A 6,335-nucleotide genomic window follows, 5' to 3' on the forward strand; every position below is an offset into this window, starting at 1 on the left:
ATCTATCTATCTATCTATCTATCTATCTATCTATCTATCTATCATCTATCTATCCATACACACATACACACACATATATGCATGGTTTCTTAATAGCGATAGACAGTCAACTATGAGTTTATTCCTACTTGATGACAAGGAGCTGAGTATAAAGTCAAGGATCTTGGTGACACAACATGTAAGTACTCAACTGCTGAACTGAAAGGCCTGCAATCCAAACTCAACCACAGGATAAAGAATGAAGTAAAGATTACAGCCAAGAAATGTCAATGAAGAAGTTCAACTCTTTCATACGAGGTTGCTACGAATTGGAACGGCACCCAACAGTAACAGTTAAAGCCAGCTCTCTTTCCCTCGTGGCTGTGTAGCTGATTTCTCTGGGAGCTGGTGTTCACGTTGCAGCTACCAATGTCCAGTGTTTGGAGTTGTCTGCGTGTCTGTGGTTCATTCAGTCTGTGCAGCAGAGCACTATGGTTAGAAAGGAAGGCTCTTGAGTGAGATGTCAGCATTCAAACACCATTTCTATCTTCTGCTGAACTTTAGCTAGCTATGCTGATGAAACTTCTGAACCTTTTTTAAAAACTGTAATAAAGATAAATGCATTACTTACCAAGACAGTTGTAAAGATTAACTAGGATACATGAAAGAAAGCATTTACACACTGTCTAGCACCATAGGAAGTGCTCTGTGAGTGTTCTCGACCATAATCATCATCCATTTACTTCATGGTTTTGTGTGTAAAATTCCATGAGAAAAATGACGAGAGTCACAGTGTGTAAATACCTTGAAGAGACAAGAATTCCATCCAGAATATCTTGATTTTTCTCAGTTCTGCTAATTGGCCTTCATTGACTGCAGAGCCCAAATTTTGCCTTCTCTGTGAAAACAAGCCCTTAAACAATGTCCAAGTAGACAAGGACGTAGTAGAGCTACTTAACCTCGGCTTTCTGGGAATAAATACTAAAACAAATCGTTTCCCCAGCTAGAATTAAGGACTGGGAAGCCTACTGTCATAGGCAGTCATGGAGTCAACTCCAATTCACAGTAACGCCACACCTGATAGAACAAAGCACGACCAACCCCTCCACAGTCTCCACAATTATTGTTAAGGGGGCTCACTGGTGCAGCCATTTGATCAATACATCTCGTTTAGGGTCTTCCTCTTTTTACTTGACCCTTTATTTAATCACATACAATATCCTTTTCCAAAGCCTAGGTCCCTCTTAGAACAAACCCAGAGTGTATGAGACAATGTCTTGCCATTCTCACTTATAGGAAGCATTCTGGTTGTGATTCTTCAAAGGTTGTTTGTCGCTAAGTGCCACTGAGCTGAAACACATGCAGACCTGACCCTCCGGCAGGTTTTCAGAGGCAGTAATCACATGGGAGGAGATTGCCCATCCTTCTCCCGCAGAGGAGCTGGTGGATTTGAACTATGTGCCTTCGGAGTTGTAGAGCAGCTTCAAGTTGCATGCGATGACTAGTGTGATTTTCTGCAACCAAATCACTCTACTTGGAGAATCCAGTTCTATTTCCCTTATTATCCTGGGAATTGATCTTAGATTTGACTGACCAGAAACTACTTAGAATGTTTGTTAAAAACCCTTGTTTCAGTACCCCAGCCCAGGCCTCTGGATCAGAACCTTCAGGTTGCTCGCTAGACATTTGTGTATTTGTCTAGAACTGCAGGGACTCTGGTCACCATTCAATTTGCAATCAGTTTGTGGTGCACCTGGTAAAAGCTTTCATACCTGACAAGTGCTAGATAGCAAGCAATTGAGAGTTTGCAGGTGGAAACCTTTATTTCAATTTCTAGGTCTGTTATTTGCCAGGAGTATGATTTGGGGGCAAATAACTTCATTTTTATAAAAATCATCAATTCTGTCAACTGTGAAATTAAGTTAATCGAATGCACCTTGCAGGATGACTGTTTACATTAAGTAAAATTTAACACAGTGCATGGCTTGTAGTGTGCCATTTATAAAGGTTAGTCCTTTATGAAGGTGATTTTTCTTTCCAATAAACACACTTGGAAAGCATGAAGTAATTATTTTACATAATGGCATTTGAAAGAGACCTTAAAGACTGTCTCGTCACTAGGAATCCTGGAGCAAGATGACATCATTGCTTTGCCTATTTCTGACTTTTGCTCACCTAGTTAGTATTAAAATCTCCAAGTTACAGTTTGGAAGATGGCTTGCTGCTAGAACACAATTTCTAGAAGGGCTTTGTTCCTGCGTAGTCACCTACAGTAGGACAATGTTTGGTGTCTTGTTATTTTTAAGCAGGGGATAATTAGAAATCAATGTTAAATCAAAGCATGTTACAGAAACGCTGACATCACTACTGGAAATGTCATTAACTCGGGCATAAGATAGGACTATTAGGGAGTAGGAGGGACTGATGGACTGCGGCTTCTGGTCTCTCAATGTAGACAGTTTCTGTTTTATCAGCCGATCCTAAAGCACCTTGTGTTGCCCCCTTAAAGACGCCCAAGTGCCACTTTTAATATGAAAAGAAGAGCTAATGGAATGGGAGCATCTCACTCACCCAGTTCTCATTGTTTTGTCCTCCTTGGAACTTGGGATTCCAGAGAATATTGATCCTGTCAAGCTACACCTCGGCGGGTAGTTTACATACTGAAGTTGGCTGTTTTATATTCACGTTGGATAAAAGCATCAATTAAGGTTTCAACTAAGCTGTCCACGTAGAATCCTTCTCATGAAATACTAGCATTTTCAGGATCATTACATTTCTGGGTTTTCCATTGTGTACTGAAATTAGAAAAAAAAATAAAAGCAGATGTAATCTCTTCTAACTTAATACTGAGCAGCGACGAGATCTAGAAATGATGTGTCTGTAGCCTTCTAAAATGAATAAAGTCAGACATAGAGGTTGACTATGAAATGGAGGGATTAAGATGTATAAGTTTAGGAGGTCTGGTCTGGGACATAACTGAATTAAATCCCATCTCTCTTACTTGTTTCCTATAAGGATTTAAGAAAACAACTACTTTCTCTGAATTCAATCCCACCGCTCTCACTTGTTCCCTATAAGGATTTAAGAAAACAACTACTTCTCTGAGCTGCTGCTGTTGTGTTCCATCAAGTCAGAACCAACTTAAAGCTGACCCTCCAGCAAGTTTTCAGAGGCAGTAAATCACATGGGAGGAGACTGTCCCCCTTTCTCCCACAGAGCAGCTGCTGGATTCGAACCACGTGTCTTTTGATTGCCAGCACAGCTCTGTAACACTAGGCCACCAGATAAGCAATTTTTTTTAGAAAAGAAAAATATTTCTCAGAAGTGTTGTGTTGGTTAAATAATATCAATTATTCAATAATTTTAAATTTTGGTTTGCATAAAGTAGATAGTAGCTATTACTGGCCTAATCTTGACTGATGCTCATTGTTCAGTTCTCAGATCTGTAACAGGTGGTTGGACAGACTGTGGATTGAATCGGATGCACTTTGATTTTTAAACCGACACCCTGCTTGCCAGGACTTATGAAGGATCAGCAGACTTTCCCAGTACTATTTGTCTCCTGATCTCCTGACTGCTGATACCAAGAGTGTTGATTATGGATCCAAGGGAGATGGATCATTGACAATCTGAATCTTTGAATCACTGACAATTTAAATCTTCGAATCACTGACAATTTGAATCTTTCCTCCATCTATCATGATGGTGCCTATTGGTCCAGAGGTGAGGAATTGTGTTTTCTTGATGTTGAAATAGAATCCATATTGAATGTTACAGTCCTTGATCCACTGCAGCAAGTGCCTCAGGTCCTCCTTGCTGTTAGTAAACAGAAATGTGTCATCTATCCCTGCAAGGTGTCTGAGAGCTGGACAATGAATAAGATTGCCAGAAGAACAATCAATGCATTTGAGCGGTGGTGTTGCAGAAGGCTGAACTTACCACGGACTGCCAAAAAAAACCAATCACATATGTCTTGGAGAAAATACAACCAGAGTTCCCCTTGACCAGAGTTAAGGATGGCAAAGCTTTATCTCACATAATTTAAACACATTGTTAGGAGGAGAAATCCCTTGGAGAGAAGCATCATTCTTGGAAAGGATGAAAGTCAGTAAAGGAGAGGAAGATCTTCAATAAAATGGATTGATTCAGTGTCTGAAGCAATAGGCTGAAACATGTCAGGATTTACAAGGATGGTGCAGGATAGAGGAAGGGCTCAGGTCTATTGTTCATAGGGTCATTATGATTTGCACTCGACTAGATGGCATTTAACAACATCAATAACTAGAATTGGCCCAAACAAAATGTCAACATAGAGAATAAGTATCAACACATAACTGAACAATATGTTATCCTATAAAATATTAAGCATACGATGAGTTTAAGTGTCCTTGGGCAGAGTAACTATTGTGTACTTACTTTATTTGTGAAAATAAGTGACCATTAAGCAATTTCAAATCATTGCCTTTATAGTAATCAATACTTAAACTTCTATTGTATAACAGATTCAATACTTGTCTCTATGGCACAGTGGAAACAAGAACACTACAGTCTCTGTCCTTGTGCAATTCACAGTTACGTGAGGAAAAGAGATTATGTTAACATTGTGTGATTTGGTGGTGTCATTATATTGACTATTTTACCATATTCTGATAGCTGTAATATAGCTTTAATTTACATATTCATCATGGATAATATTGTTAATTCAAATGTGATGTTTACCATAAATGGAGTCCCTGGGAAATGCAAATGGTTAAGCACTCAATTCTTAGTCGGAAGGTTAGTGGTTTGAACACACCTAGAAGCAAGGATAGTGGTGATCTGTTTCAAAAGGTCTGAAGCTTTGAAACTCTACAGGTCTCTCCTGCCCACATGATGTTGTCATGAATAAGTATCAACTAACGGGCTACTAACAACAACGACAAGGGTGGAACAAACAGTCAACCAGTCCAAAGGCTCACAGGGCAGACACTTGGAAACGTCTTGGTGACTCGGCTTGAATATTCATTCTTCTAATCCGTAAACAGAATGTGTCTTAATATATCAAGATTTTTGGGTTACCTCATCAGCCTCATGCATTTAAGTCTTGTACAAATTTTATTAGATACATATCTAAGTTTTGTTAGATTTGTAATTTATGAGTAATTATAAACATATTTTTTATGAGCTTATGTATCTATTGTTTGTAACCAGAAGCATATTTCTTAACGTTGACTTAATACTGTATAAATTTAATGAACTTATTGTTTATCGGAAATTCCTTAATTATATTTGATATTTTCTATATTAACAATCATTTATCCATTTACATACTTTTATTTCTTTTTCCATTCTATATGTCTTTTACTTACTTGCCTTTGTTAGCTAAACTTGCAAATAAGAGTGGTGATAGTGAATACTGTTGTGTTGTTCCTGATGATAAAAGAGTTTAATCTTTGACCCTCACAAGCAACTTGTTAGTTGCATGTCTTTTTAAAATACTGTTTACCAAGTATTTTGGTAAAAGTTCCCCATTCTTTCTATTTTCTGAGAGATTTTATCATTTCTAGGTCTTGAATATTCTCAAAGACTTCTTTAAACCACTTGATAGAATAATGTCATATTTCTTCATTGACCTTTTAACATGAAGGATTACATCACTGCTACTGATAAAAATGAACCAGCCGTGCATCTCTAGAATAAACCCACTGATAATGGTGTATAGTTCTTTTCATAAATCATACTATTTATATTTGCTAATTTTTTCTTAAGAATTTAAAACATTTATCTTGAGGAAGACCCTTGATGAGATGGATTGACTCAGTGACTGGGTTAATGGGGTTAGGTGTGTCAGAGACAATAAGATTGGCACAGGATAGAGCAGGGATTAGGGCTGTCGTCAATAGGGTCACTATGAGTCGCCACTCAATGGTGCATAACAACAGTAACAACAACAGTTTTTAAATTATTCATTTAATACCATTTACCTCAACTCTCTTTGCTATCACCAAGTTGGAACTGATTTTAGCTCATCTGCCTTTGGATTTTCTAGGCTATAAACCAAATGGGAGGGGATTGTCCATCTACCTCTTGCAGATCCTCTGGTAGATGTGAACCACCTTAGGAGAACAATTTGCTATGTTCTAGGCCACAGAGCTCTCTATACCTTTCATAGTTTTACTTTATCCAGATTATCTGATATTGAGTGAGCATGGTGCTATGTGTTTATCAAAGAACTGGTACATTTTCTCTAACTTATCAACTCTATGTATACAAAGTTATAGATAATTGTTGTTGTTGTTGTTGTTGTTATGTGCCGTCGAGTCGTTTGCGACTCATAGCGACCCTATGTACAACAGCCCTAAACTCCGCTCTGTCCT

Source organism: Elephantulus edwardii, unplaced genomic scaffold (assembly GCF_000299155.1).
Source record: "Elephantulus edwardii isolate Elephantulus edwardi_28Jun2011 unplaced genomic scaffold, EleEdw1.0 scaffold00011, whole genome shotgun sequence".
Lineage (NCBI taxonomy): Eukaryota > Metazoa > Chordata > Mammalia > Macroscelidea > Macroscelididae > Elephantulus > Elephantulus edwardii.